The 15,476-nt window shown below is 39.8% G+C and overlaps 1 protein-coding gene across 1 annotated transcript in view; it reads left to right on the top strand.

Moving 5' to 3' along the window:
* The first annotated feature begins 7,745 nt into the window (after positions 1-7,745).
* The window catches only part of LOC150076361 (protein arginine N-methyltransferase 3-like), a 240,780-nt gene continuing 233,049 nt past the window's right edge, over positions 7,746-15,476 (top strand). The window contains exon 1 of the mRNA XM_090387332.1: positions 7,746-7,803. The gene's annotated coding sequence lies outside the window, so the exon portion shown is untranslated. The remainder of the gene's footprint in view (positions 7,804-15,476) is intronic.

Raw genomic sequence — 15,476 nt, forward strand, 5'->3', positions numbered from 1 at the left:
ACAGAAAACAAGAAGCAGTGAAGCGATTGGCACCAGTGAAGTCAACTATAATAAACAAGGCTAAGAAATACATATCAGTTTTTACAGTACAATAACATGCATATTTTCTTCGTTTTATGTTTCCTTTTCTTATGTGCCACTCTGGCAATTTCACCTCTATCCCCCAGATAAATTTTTTAATTGAACTAATTAAAAATATATAACTATTTCTCTTCTGAGGATATTATGTGGTTTTTGTAATTTAGGCATATCAGGGATATAATAGCAATATTTTGTTAGTCAATATTTTGTAAAACTTGACTTGCATAATAAGTCCTGGAATGTATCTGTTACATATGTCGGGGACTTACTGTATTTTTGGATTATCTGGGAATTCTTTTTTACCATCTATTCTATCTACATACAGTAATACAGTACCATCTATTACTGTATTCTATCTTCAGTATAAAAGGTAAGAAGGAAAAGAAAAAAATTAGTGAGAAAATTACAGTAATTTGCATATTATTATTTTATGTTTATTTTTACATGTCTTGTACTGGTGCCTCCGTGGCCAGGAGCAGCAGTGCGTAGCACACGCTTTTTGATTAGACCGGGGTTCGAGCCTGTGACCACCAAATATGGAGGATGTGGAAAGGTTAGGGAATGACCACCGCATATCCCCAGAACAATATGGCCTTAGTTGCTAATGCTCGAGAGGTATGAGAAACTATGGTACTTAGTACCATTCTTGGGTTGGAAGTTGAGAAGACATGTAGACATGTATAGTATCTTATGTAAGGTGGCTCCCAAACACTAGTTCAACTCCACCACGTTGTGGTGGAGTTGAACTAGTGTTGTGCTGTTACAAAAACTGCAGAAAAGCCAGAAATGTGTGTAATGCTATGTTTTACACACATTTCTAGTGTGTAAAACATAGCATATTACACACATATGTTTGTGCCGTGTGTGTGTTTGTTATGTTGTTTAGTTGTTTCTGGCCGCTTTGCTATCAGGAAGCAACAAGCACCAGGGTGGTGCGTCCTGATGATACCCTTCTACGCCGCGAGGAGGCAGCCACAACTGAGCGTGAACTGCAGCAAATCTCTAGTTTCACGCACTGAATGTCGAAATCATTCAAAATATGAGCAAATAAAATTAAATTTAACAGTAAATTAATAAAAATCAGAAAAATTAAATATAAAAATAAGTAAATAAAATAAAAATAAAATTCAGTAAATAAAATAAAAATAAAATAAATAAAATAAAAAAATAATAAAATAAAAAAAATAATAAAATAAAAAATAAATAAAAGTAAAAATAAAGATAAAAATAAGTTAATAAAATTTAAAAAATCATCCCGTACCAGTGTAAGGTGGTGCCAGCAGATGACCCCACCTCAGGACCAGCCTGAGGTTAGCAGGAAATAGAAGTCAAGAAGACACAGTGATGTCACATGGCATCATTCATGTTTGTTAACCAACTGTCCAAGTTGAAGATGGTACTTGACCTAAAAAATGGTGGTAGTGATGATGGTGGTGGTATCACGAGAATGGCAACGATAGAGATGCTGAACTGGAGGTAGAGCTGGAATAGGAGTACTTCCTGAAATTGGGGCACTACTGATGATTTGTCCACGTCTCGCAAAGGCTTTATGTGCAAAATCTTGCAGAAGATCAAATTTTTCTTTGGAGTCGCAAGAGAGAAGACTCATTGCCTGGGGAGAATGGTTGACACAGAGCAGACAGAGGCTGACGAAGATCCAAGTAATATGGGCAGGTGAAAAGAACATGCTGCCAGTCTTCTGGGCTGCCACAGTTACAGTGGGGAGAATCAGACATGTCAAACATAGCAGGTTTAGCACAAAGGGAACCATGACCAGTTAGAAGGAAAAGAGTGCAGAGACTCAGACTGAACCATTTTAGAATAGACTTTTGTAAGGCAAAGGACACAGTTGGAATAAACTTTCTTGTGACCATACCTTTTGAAGAAGAAGACCACCGATCTTGCCAGTGTTGAACCTGGTGGTTCCAGCAACGAGTTTTTTTGGTTTTAGGATCGCAGTGGACATTAACAGTGAAGTTTAAAAAGTCAACTGGAATAGCATATCTAAGGTAATAGCAAAAACCTCGATAAGCAATTTGGAGATCCATAGGTAGGCAACCGTTTAAAACCTGGAGCACAGCTGTCGAGACAGTGCGACAGGTACAACTCATCATTAAGAGCATACGTCTTTGGATAGAGAAGAGTTTCTCTTGGATGGCAATATTCTTAGAATACCAAAACCAGGCACCAGTGCCATAGGTACAAATTGGAACAAACACCACTTTGTACAAAAGACGAAGGGTATGATGGTAAATACCCCAGGATTGATGCGAAAGACGGACAAGCATAGATGTATACTTGGCTATTTTATCATGAAGGTGCAAGATATGTTTCTGGAAGTTTAACTTACGATCTAGAATAATACCCAAAAATTTATGTGAGTAAACCATGGAGAGAGAACGACCAAAAAGTTTAATAGTCGGAGGCCTGAAAATGTTAAAGTTGCCCTTAAGATAAAGAAGCTTAGTCTTGTTAGGAGAAATGGTAAGTTTATTAATAATGGACCAAGAGCACAGATCATTCATAATGCTACTGGTAGTACTTTCCAAAGAAGCATGAGAATTACCAAGGACAAGAAGGGATAGATCATTGACATATGCTATTTTAGAAGCATCGAGAGTTGAACTGAGAAACCACTCATCTAGAACCAAATCCCAGACGAGTGGACTAAGCAGCGAACCTTGTGGGCATCCTCGAGAGACAGGAAGACTAAGTTGCTGAGTTCCAGAAATGACTTGTACAGAACGGTGGAGAAAGTAGTTGCAGGTTAAGTCGTAGAGTTGTGAGGAGCATCAAGCAGCCCTGAGGCAAGCAAAGAAGCTGTCCCACCAAAGGGAGTCAAAGGCTCCAGAGAAATCTACAAAAGTGGCCATAGCATAGTTAAAAGTGCAGTTGTTTACTCTGGAGAGAAGTCCAACCAAGGCCTCCTCGGTTCCACAGCCTATACGAAAGCCAAACTGGTCAGAGGACTTTAATGAACGTTCGGTAAATAGACAATCTAGTGGGCAGCAATAAGTCGCACAAGAGTTTTACCCAAGTTGGACAATAACGCAATAGGACGATAGGCCTTAGCAGAAATAGGAGTACCAGGTTTGGGAATTAATTTTAACAATTCCGTCTTCCAAAGGACAGGAAAAGTTGCCTTTTCCTGTCCAAGCATTTGGACAGGAAAAGGCAACAAGCATTTATTATACATTGTGACAAGGACAGATGGATAGAGTTTGTGTAGTTGCTTAATAAAAATGCCCTCGAGGTTATCAATTCCAGGACAGCTATTATTATTGATTTTGAAGATTGCCAAATCAACCTCTGCCTAGCTGAAGCAGGGAGTGGATTCAGAAGTAAGATAGGCACTGTTGAGAGATCTAATTTGTTGGTGAATAGGAAGATCACAGCAGGGGTCATCTGAGAGAAGAAGTGCATCAAGTATGGCATTCACAGTGCTAGTCCAAATCAGAGTTTCAGCATTGTGATAATCAACAGACTGGTAAATTTCTGGAGGTCAAACCTTGTTTCTAGAAAGATGATGAACCAGACCCCAAGGGTCAGAGTTACCTGAGGTTAAAACAAATGTTCTCCAAGTGGATCTTTTACTGTCCTTTATGGCCTTGCCATATTGCCTTTTGAGGTTGTGATATTAATTTTTTAGCTGCTCAATATCTGTGGTTGGCCAGCTCGTACGGTGTCGTTGGAAGGACCGGCGAGCATGAAACACACAACAGCATAAGATGGATAAGTTGTGACTCCACCACGGTGTTGGACGTTTAGGCAGCACCTTCCTCTTAGCAGCACGAGAGCAGGCCTTAAACAAAGCATCCTGGACATATTTTTCATAGTCAGATGCAGAGTAATTAGCAATAGTATTCATCATAGAGTCCGTTAAAGAGAACTGAAGAGCATCATCAAAACAAGGCCATAATATACGTTTAAGGGAGAAGCAGTGAAGGTCCTGTAAAGGAAAAGAAGTGTCTGGAGAGGAAGACTTAATCACAAAGGTAATAGCTCTGTGATCACGAGATCAAATTCCACAGTTAACAGACCAGTCAGAAACAGTGATAGCTTTGGCATATGCAGTCACAGTTTATGTCAATATTGCTCTCTCCAGATGTAGAACTGAAGGTACAAGGCATGTCAGGCTGGTTGAGAGTAACACGGTGATAAGAGAGTAAGACTTCTTCGATAAGTCTGCCTTTTGCGTCAGAGGAGAATGAGAACCAGAATAGACTTTGCATTGGCATCTGACATGATGTAAAGGTTTGCAGAACCAACAGTAGCAATAACATTATCAAGGTATTGAAGATGAACAGTGATATCAGAAGTAGGTGGACAGTATAAAGAAACTAGGAAATAAGAAGTGCTAGAGGTCAAAACATGAATGCAAACAGCATGTTGTGTGGTAAGGCTATCGATTTTGACAACATTCAGATTAGCGTTTGTGATAACAAACGCAGAGTGTGGCTCGGCATGATCGGGTTGAACAACACGCACGGACAGAGCTTAGCCAGAAACTTTGCCTTGAAGATAATATGGTTCTTGAAAGGCCAGTATGTCAAATCGATGAACATCAGGTATTGCCAAACTTCATCTGCAACTAGACGAGACTTCTGTGCATTAAGTTGAAGGATGTGCAAGTCAGAAGTAATAGAGCTGTTTGCAATAGCAGAATGGTTATAAGATGCATTACTCATAATCGGTTCTTAATCTTATCAGTTCTTTAGCTCTTATAAATTCTGGGTATTGTGAATCTCAAACAGAGTGACTGAAGTCCTTCTTTCTAGATTTGCACATTTGCATATACTGGAGGTTCAGATTTACTTGGGCATTCACTAAACACACGGCCACGCTTAGAGCAGTGACCACAAGTGGGGGACTCCTGGCGACACGTAATCGTATGGCCGAAGCCTGGACAAGTGTAACATTTTGTCACCACGACAAAAGATCTAAATTTGTGGGCAGTAAACCCAATGTAGAGATGCTGTAACTTGAAAATTAGTTTATATAGCCAAGGAGAAATGCTAAAAGACCCAATGTACATTACTTTTGGATATAGACTTAGTGGTAAATCGAAAAGACAATTCCTTGGTAAGATCCTCAAGTGTAATATCGAGGTCTTGCAGATTTTTGAAGTAAAGATCTTCAAGAAACTCTTCTTTGGATAAGCCCTTTTCCACGTCAAAAATATGTATGGCTGGGTCAGATTTTTTAGGGGGTGTTGAGGAGATCCCCACTTTAGACAAGGCTAGTAAGGATGCAATCTTTGTTTCATCAGCCTCAGAGTCAGTTTCTATAATAACACCTATATTATGAATAAGCCTCATAGTTTTTATTTTAATGTCCTTCGCATTTTCCTTCAATGCCTTGCTCACTTCTGATTTGACAGCTTGGCTTGTACCCAGATTAGAGTTTTCTTCTGCTTTTTGAATAATAATATTCTGTTGGGCAGGAGCCAAAGCGGGCTTAGTTGCAACAGTGGTCACTGAGGAAGAGATGATCTTTAGTTCAGGTGCTGGGGAACTAGACGAACCATGTATAACTTGAGCATAAGTCAAGGTGGAGGAATCGGGGGGGTGTAGGGAGAGAGAGAGAGAGACATGTTTTTCATTTTCTTCCAGTTTAGTTAGAAGCGTTGCATTCTCTAAGAGAAGTTTATTTAAAGCATGTTCAAGGCCAGCCCAGTACCGAAGAACATTTTTGGACACTTGATTAGTCACTTTGTTGGATTCTTTAAACAAATAATCCTCAAGATCCTTACGTAATAGTTCTGCAGCTTGCTTAGATGGAAAATGAACAAATGGTATAGGCAGGACCTTTTTGAAAACTATTTTCAGTAGAAATGGTTGGGTCAGCACTCCACACTCCATGAGGATGTAGTAGATTGCCACATAGGAGTGTCATAAGTGGAATGAACACTTATAGAAACATCAGGTTAAGGTTGTGTAGCAGAAGCACGGTTATCGGGCACTGAAGTATGACCTGTGGAATCAAAAGCAGTCTCACACACACACACAGATGGAGAATGTACAGGCAAGGTACAGGTGTCGCATTGAGAACCTAACTTCTTCAGTAGACTGCAAGGTTGCGCATTGGGAGAAGCAGTAGTGTTGTCAGAAGAAACATCAGTTGCTAACGGCAGCAACTAGGGTCAGTTGCTAACGGCAAAATTAGCTGTTCTTGAGTTAGCATTAGCATTAGTAGAGGCATATGATGCAAGAAAGCAAGCTTATTCAGCATCAGCCAAAAAAAAAAAAAAAAAAAACCACTCCCATTTCACCCCTCCGTTCGCTCGAAATACCTGTCCAGTTAAGCCTTAAATTTGTTTAGGCTATCAACTTCAACAACAAGTGATGGAAGTCGGTTCCACCAACCAACCACCCGCTGGCCAAAGACAAATTTCCGCACATCTATCCGACATCCGTCCTTCCTCAATTTGAATTTATGCCCTCTGAGCTGATTATTCTGAGCAAGATGAAGAATCCCATTGGCATTCAGCATGCTCAAACCATTCAAAGCCTTATACACCTCTATCAGATCACCTCGCCGGTGCCTAGTCTCCAGACTCTGTAATTTGCAAAACTTAAGCCTTTCTTCGTAAGAGCAACCCTTTGTTCCATTCACTAATCTTGTTGCCCTTCTCTGCACCCGTTCCAGCAGCTCTACATCCTTCTTGAAATGAGGCCTCCAGACCTGTATACAGTACTCAAGATGTGGCCTAACCATTGCCTTATACAAGGGAATAATCACCTCCTTATCCCTGCTAGAAAAATTCCTGTATATCATTGACAAGACACCATGAGCTACTCTTGCAGCTTGTCTGCACTGCTCAGAGAACTTCATATCTGCCTGCACAATTACCCCCAGGTCCTTTTCATTCTCCACCACTGTCAGTGTAGTACCGCAGAGTTGATACGTTGCTCTGGGGTTACTGTTTCCCATATGTAGTACTTTACATTTGTCAATGTTAAACTTCATTTGCCACCTCTCAGCCCATCTGTTCAACCTTTCCAGATCCTGTTGCAGCAGCATAGCGATTTGGAGGGGACTCCACAACAGTTGTTGATAGACATAGTTCACAGAGTCAGTGAAGTAAATTAACAGAAGTAACAAGTAGTATTTCTTGCAGAATATAAGTAAAATGACAATATTTGTTTATTAAGTTATTAGTTAATTTATTTATTCAGTAACCTTTAAAACAAGAAAAGTCTTTTAACATGAAAAACTTAATAGATCTTCGAACAAGTGTAATGCCTTTAATGAAACTGCTACCAGTTGCTCTATGACAAGATATTTATATAGCCATATTGTTCTTTACAAGTTCAATATTAAAGTTAAAGCTATGCTGAACTGGCAAATGTTAGAAAAAATGTTGGTTTTTCAGCAGCCAACCAGAAAAGAGGAGAGGGGAGAATTCACTACAGCAGTAAGTAAATTCCTAATCTATTGTACCTGTCTTGTCTCTCTAGGCATATTAAACCTTTTAGGGTTTTTCTGTGGTTAGCATTGTCACTGTTTCACATTCCAAGGAAAAAGTAGGTCACTGCCCCAAGCAGTTTCGTCAAGGTCAAAGTTCAGAGTGGCTACAGAAAGCACTCGCAGCACAGCATGCGAGAGGACACTGGTCAGCAGCGGTAGCAATGCAGAATTTAAGATTAAAATAACTTACTTTAGGAGCAAGATTCGATATAAGGACGCAATCAGGCATCAAGAACAGTGACCCAGCATCAGGTACAGCATAAATAATTAACATAACTAATTAAAAAAATCACTTAAAATAACAAATATGCACAAGTGCGAAAAAAAGATATTTGTTTACATTAGACTTGAACTTCTGTAGACAAATTTTCAGGAAATATGTATGAAGGAAGGTTGTGTTCCCGAAAACAGCAGTTGAATGAATAAATGAGGAAGATGAAAAGTTGGTTCTGTGAGTTTGAAGTTGAACAGTAAATGGACGTTGGCTGGTGGCAGTACATGTTTGGACTGTTTTGAAAGAGACAGCCTGAGAGAGATTTTGGGGGCACCTCCCCAGATGTGGGAACAATATTCTATGGTAGGGCGGATTTGCGATTTGTACAGAGTGAACAGCTGTTTGGAAGAAAAGCAACGCTAAGAGTGAAAGAGAAAACCAAGTTTTTTAGATGCGGAGGAAGCAATATTTGTAATGTGCTTGTGCCAAGAGAGATTAGAAGTCAGGGTAATCCCCAAAAGAGAGAGAGAGAGAGATATATATATATATACCATTTTGCCTAGAAATCGGAGTGTCACCAAAGATAAGCATAGGAGCAGAAGAATCCTTCTTGCGAGATATCAGACAAGACTGAGCTTTAGAAGGATTGAAATCAACTAAGTTGTTTTTGCCCCACTGGAGAATTACCTGAAGATCGGCATTTAAGGAATTGGTAGCGAATATTCGAGAAGTTGAAGCTGATTGAGCAGGGCAAGGTTTCTCAAAATGGAAAGCGGAATGCAATGTGCTATCATCGGCAAAACTATGGATAGGATTTCCATATCCAGTCAATGGAAGAAGTTCATTAATATGCAATATGAAAAGAGTGGGGGAAAGAACCAGCATTAGAGGAGAAGTTAGAAGACACAGAGCCATCTACCATCACACTCACTGAGCGATCAGAGAGAAAACTGGATAACCAATTACAAAAAACAGTTGGCGAACTATAAGATGGAAGCTTGTTTAGAACTGCTTGTGTTTCACCAAACTTTTCCATTGAATTTGTCTATAAATGGGTAACATAAGCCAGAATATCACCAGTGGATCGACACTGACAGAATCCATACTGGTGAGCGTTGATTAGATGAAAGGTTTCTAGGTAGTTTAAAATTTGGCGGTTAATTGATTTCTCCATTACTTTAGAAAGAGTAGAAGTAATTGCAATGGGACGATAATTGGATGGGAGGGATTTGTTGCCCTTTTTAGGAACTGGCTTGATATGAGCAAATTTCCAAGCAGAAGGAAAAACATTTTTGGAATAAGAAAGTGAAAAAAGGTGGCAAAGAACAGGAGTAAGTTCAGAAGCACAGGTTTTGAGAACAAGTGGAGAAAGATCTGGAGTTTTCTTAGCATCAAGATTTGTCAAAATTCTTCTGAAATCCTTTTGATGGAAGACCACAGGAGGCATTGAATGGAGCATGTTAGGAATGGTGAGAGGTGTTTTACCAAGATCATTAATACATGAGTTTCCTGAAAATTACAATCTACAGAAGTTAAAGTCTAATGTCAACCCATGCATTGTACTAAGTACTACGGTTTTTAAAAAAAAAAAATTCCTGTACATAACAATGATCCTTGAGAATGAAAAAAAAAATTAGTGGTTAAAACCTATTTATTTTACATGATATGCTGTAAGATAGAAAACTAATTATAAGTAATTGTGGGAAATTAATTTTTTTTTTGGCAATTCTTTACTTTTTATTTAATTTTATTTTACTTTATTGTTTATTATTAGTTATATTTTGTAATTTACAATAATATACCTGTGTATACCTAATATACCTGAGGAGACACCATTACAGAATTTTTAGTGCGAGCCCCCAGGGGTCATGAACTACTGGTTGGGAACTGCTAACCTACATGCAAAAAAAAACACACACACACACAATTCACCCATCCATACCCTCCAAGAATTTGTCTAGATCTTCCTCGAAATGTACTAATTGTGTGGTAGTCCACTCGTTAGTGGAAAATGAAGGAGACCTGGGATAATTGTGCAGTCAGAAATTAAGCTCTCTGAGCAGTGCAGGCAGGCTGCCAGGACAGCTCATGGGGTTTTGTCAATGATATACCAGAATTTTACTAGCAGGGATGATGAGATTATCCCATTGTATAAGGCAATGATCAGGCCCTATCTTGTTCAGATGGAGGGCATACAGTTCTGGAGGTCTCATTTTAGGAAGGATGTAGAGCTACTGCAACAAGATTGGTGAGGGGAACAAAGGGATGCTTTTACCAAGAAAGGCTTCAGTTCTGCAAATTGCAGCATCTGGAGACTAGGCACCTGAAAAGTGATCTGATTGTGGTTTTTAAGGCTTTGAATGGATTGAGCAAGCTCAATGCTGATGGGATTGTTCCTTTTGCTCCAGCTCTGCACATGAGGGGCCATAAATTCAAATTGAGGAAGGATGGTTGCAGAATTGATGTGCCAAAGTTTGCCTTTAGCCAACGAGTGGTGGATTGCTAGAACAGACTTCCACCTGTGGTTGTGAAAGTTGATAGCCTAAATAAATCAAGACCTAGACAAACTACTGGAGGGAAGGATAGGTGAGTTGGGAAGTGATTTTATTTACTTTTTTTGGCTGAGGCTGTATAAGCTTTCTTTCTTGCATCATATGCCACTGCTAATGCTGATGCACCTACCATCGTTTCTGATACACAAATCCAGACAAGGTACCCAGTCAGCAAGCACAAGGTCAATGAAGTCAGGAGGGATAGTTTTGTATGCTTCAATAATGCACTGCTGCAAATGTTTAACATGGTCACATGACATCAGTGCGATATCAGTATGATCCCTCCAATGGCTAAACAGGCCGAACAGTGAATTTAACATGCCCGATATAAGGGTGTCTATAAGATTCTGTGGCAACAAATCCCATTCTTCCACTAGTGCAGACCTTAGCTCACCAAGGGATCGAGTCATTTGGCTGTCAGCATGTAATGTGAAGCCCGAGGGCATCCCACACATGTTCAATCAAATTTAAGCCCAGTGATGGTGCTGGCCATTGCAGTTGTTGGATATCTTCAGTTTCAAAATATTCCTCCACCACTTGAGTTCTATGTGCAGTGGCATTGCCATGCATGAAAAGAAAATCTGGGCCAATCTCACACCTAAAAAGTTGCATATAGGGTTCGAGCATCTGTTCTTGGTACCTCTGCACAGTTAACATACTCCTACCAAAACATGCAAGGGGATGTGACGGCTGATCACTATTCCACCCCGCACAAGAACACTGCCTCCACCATAAGTGCCCCCTTCTCTGATGTTGGAGGGATGGTACCATATTCCTCTCCGCCATCAGATGAAATAACATCAGGAATTTGTTTGTAGGCCAAAATGGGACTCATCAGAGAACCGAACTGTACCACATTTGTCAGAGCTCCAAGTCACATGTTCATGGCACCAGTTTCAACGAGCTCTGTGGTGGTTTTGGGTTAATGGGATACAAACTGCTGGCTTCCTTGCATAGAGCTCACTCGAATTTAACCTTCTTAACATAATTTGGTTGGAAATGTTTTCACCTGTTGCCGTAGCAACCTCAAGAGACAGTTGATGGGAGCACATCATACAGTTCCATCGTGTTGTTAGAGTCAGACAGTGGTCTGTTCTAGTTGACATAGCCCTCTGGCGACCTTGACCAGCTCTATCTCCTGAAACTACTTCCATTGTGCTGAGATTACACTGTGTGACACATTAAGCCAGTGTGCCAGTGACTGCCCAGCTTCAAGTCGTCAAATGGCCTGTTATCTCAAAGAAGCATCTAAACAATGATGACTTGCCATCCTCGGTACTGGAAATGTGGCTATCCCACTGAGGAAACCAAAAACCGGAATGAAGTTATGTGATTGCAACTCATGTTTTTATAGGCATGAATAATTTGCATAATGTGCAGCTCTGTAAGGTGATAGATCGATTTCTATTAGATACTTGGAATTTGCATGCCAGGATGCCTATTATATCAAATTTGCTATTTGCTTTTGGTGACACTGTTCACAATAAAATATTCATGAAAAACATTTTGTTCTGTTAATTTTGTCAAGCATTGTAGCATCTTCTTCCATCAAAGGAGTAAACCAGTGATTGTTGTTTTGAGACCAGTAGCGAGGTTCTGTCAATTTACCTCACAGTTTCCATAAAAAATTAAAAAAAAAAAAGCATCATTACTAAAACAAAATTGTGGAAGGAAATTTGCATTTTGAGCATATTGTTCTCTAGCCCATTCACAAAATTCCATCCATCGGTCTGGTTCATCTTTGCTTAATTTCTGCAAGATCAGAAGAGTGTATGGATGCCATTTGTGAGCCCTAAGGATGTGGTGAATGCTGCTTTTCGACACTTGTCTCAGAAGATAGCCTTCAAAGAGGCTTTCTGGGACCTTTGATAAATGAGCGAGGATGGATGGCAGTGGCTATGTTATTGTTGGAAGTTCTTCTCGAAGGTTCATTGTGTGGTTTTTTTTTCCTATATGGATCCTGGTTTCCTGAACTTTGCAACATGTTTACGGAAATAGCTCTGTATTATTGGCTTGTGTTCTGAATTCAGTCTGTTAAATTCTGCAGCGACCTCTCACTTTGACTCTGATTTCCTATGAGAAGAATTATTTGGACACATTTGCAGACTTATGAGATATCCTGTGTATATATATATATATTTTTTTTTAAATTCACCTTAAGGAAAACTATAACAACAACAGATAACAGCACTTATTTCACAGTATACGATTTGAATAATTTAGTGTTTCATAATATTTATGATTAAAACTCATAATTTAGAAAAATTTACATTAATTAAAGGAAAGTTATCTACATGTGGTTATTCTTATCTGTGAAACAATTGAAATGTTCATGAAATATAATTGAAGCTATTTTCCTGTATACAGCTAAAGGTACCATAATTTGGCATCTTGCCAACTTATATACAGGTTTTATGTTTATTCTACAATGTGATATTAGGATGCTCTCTATTTACTCTGTGAACCCAGTATTCTTCCCCTTTACAAGTATTCTTTTAAAACACACTATTCGTAGAAATAAAAATTATTTCTCCTGTATAAAACTAGTTGATCAAACATAATTCTGTGTATACAATTTTACAAGTGTTTTGATGTAGTCTGTTCCTAAATTTCTGTGATTTTTCTTTCAAAGTAAAGCACATAGATCAGTTGAGGCATATGATGCAAGAAAGCAGGCTTATACAGCATCAGACAAAAAAACAAAAAAAAAACCTTCCCATTTTGCCCATCTGGTCACTCCAAATGTTCGTCTAGTTTAGCCTTAAATTTATTTAAGCTATCAACTTCCACAATAACAAACATTTTCTGTATTTATAAATGATATTGATGATGTATATCAAGCTTAATGTCCAAGTTTGCAAACAATACGAAGGTTGGCAGGGTTGTCAAGGACACTACTGACACTATGCTGCTGCAACAGGATCTGGAAAGGTTAAGCAGATGGGCTGAGAGGGGTGGTTTAACGTTGAATGAAGTTTAACGTTGACAAATATAAAGTACTACATATGGGAAACAGCAACCCCAGAGCAACGTATCAACTCTGTGGTACTACACTGAAAGTGGTAGAGAATGAAAGGGACCTGGGGGTGGTTGTGCAGGCAGATATGAAGTTCTCTGAGCAGTGCAGACGGGCTGCAAGAGTAGCTCATGGCGTATTGTCAGTGATATATAGGAATTTTTCTAGCAGGGATAAGGAGGTGATTATTCTCTTGTATAAGGCATAGAGTACTGTATACAGGTCTGGAGGCATCATTTCAAGAAGGATGTAGAGCCTGCTGGAAGGAGTACAGAGAAGGGCAACAAGATTAGTGAATGGAACAAAGGGGTGCTCTTACGAAGAAAGGCTTAAGTTTTGCAAATTACAGTGTCTGGAGACTAGGCACCAGCGAGGTGATCTGATAGAGGTGTATAAAGCCTTGAATGGTTTGAGCATGCTCAATGCTGATGGGATTCTTCCTCTTGCTCAGAATAATCACTTGAGAGGGCATAAACTCAAATTGAGGAAAGACAGATGTAGGATAGACATGCGGAAATTTGCCTTTAGCCAGCGTGTGGTTGGTTGGTGGAACAGACTTCCATCCCTTGTCGTGGAAGTTGATAGCCTAAATAAGTTTAAGGCTCAGCTGGACAGGTATTTCGAATGAACAGAGGGGTGAAGTGGAAGTGGTTTTTTTTTTTTTTTTTTTTTTTGGCTGATGCATAAGCTTGCTTTCTTGCATCAAATGCATCTACTGATGCTAATGCTAACAAATGGAAGTCTGTTCCAGCAATCAACTACCCGCTGGCTAAATGCAAACTTCTGCACATCTACCCTACAACTGTCTTTCCTCAATTTGAATCCCTCTCAGGTTTTAGTATGAGCAAGCAGAAGTATTCCATCACCATTGAGCCTGCCAAACCATTCAAGGCCTTATATACCTCAATAAGATCACCTTGTAGGTGCCTAGTCTCCAGACTGCAACTTGCAGAACTTAAGCCTTTCTTCATAAGTGCACCCCTTAGTTCCTCACCAATCTTGTTGCCCTTCTCTGTACTAGTTCTAGCAATTCTACATCCTTCCTAAAATGAGGCCTCCAAACCTGTGTGCAGTACTCAAAGTGTGGCATGACCAATGCTTTATACAAAAGGATAATCATCTCCTTGTCACTGCTAGCAAAATTCCTATATATCATTGACAAAACTCCATGACCTTCTCTAGCAGCCCTTCTTTACTGCTCAGAGAACTTCATATCTGACTGCACAGTTACCCCCCAGGTTTTTTCATTCTCCACTTCCCTGAGTGTAGTACCACATAGTCGGTATGATTCTCTTGGGTTACTGCTACCCATATGCAGTACTTTGCATTTGTTAATGTTAAATTTCAGTTGCCACTTCTGAGCCCATCTGCCTTACTTTTCTAGATCCTGTTGCAGTAACATACTGTCTTTAGTATCATTAACAACCCTGCCAACCTTTGTATCAACTGCAAACTTGGACATTAAACCTGATATACCTTCATCAATATCGTTGATAAATTGGCACTAGTGATATTTAAAGGAGGAGGAAACCCTATCTCACGGCTTTTTCTCAATGGTGAGAAAAAGCCATGAGATAGGGTTGAATTTGAAAGTGTTTGCAATTCTGCCCAGACATGATAGGAGGGAGTGTATGATGAGAGCGTTGTCGATAAATTCAGCCCTGGAGAGATTGTGCAAGGCTCAAGGGGTAAAATTTTTCTCAGCCTGGTCAGTGCTTGCTAACAGGAGAGACTGCTTCTACAGGGATGGGATACACGTAAATAGAAAGGGTGCAAGAATATTTGCTGATGCTACGAGGCAGTGTTAGTTGGATCGTAAAACTGCTAGCTTGGGGGGGGGGGATACACAGACTAATAGATTAACAGTAGCCGCTAGCAGAGGTGAATGTGATTCTTGCACTGATTTTAATGGAATGAGCAGCAGCCTGGAAAACAAGGTGCAGGGGATTCCAGAGACTGCTGGGAGTCATTGCAGAACAAGTAAATACATGGGCTGTGTTAGGGTAGCTAAGAATAGGAACTGGTGCATGTATACTTGCGTGTACACCAATGCTAGGAGTTTCATAAATAAATGGCGCCTCCGTTGCCAGGTGGGCAGGAGCAGCAGTGCGTAGCACATGCTTCTTGATTAGACCGGGGTTCG

The sequence above is a fragment of the Mastigoproctus giganteus genome, chromosome 13 (assembly GCF_048544385.1).
Source record: "Mastigoproctus giganteus isolate SK-2022 chromosome 13, ASM4854438v1, whole genome shotgun sequence".
NCBI lineage: Eukaryota > Metazoa > Arthropoda > Arachnida > Uropygi > Thelyphonidae > Mastigoproctus > Mastigoproctus giganteus.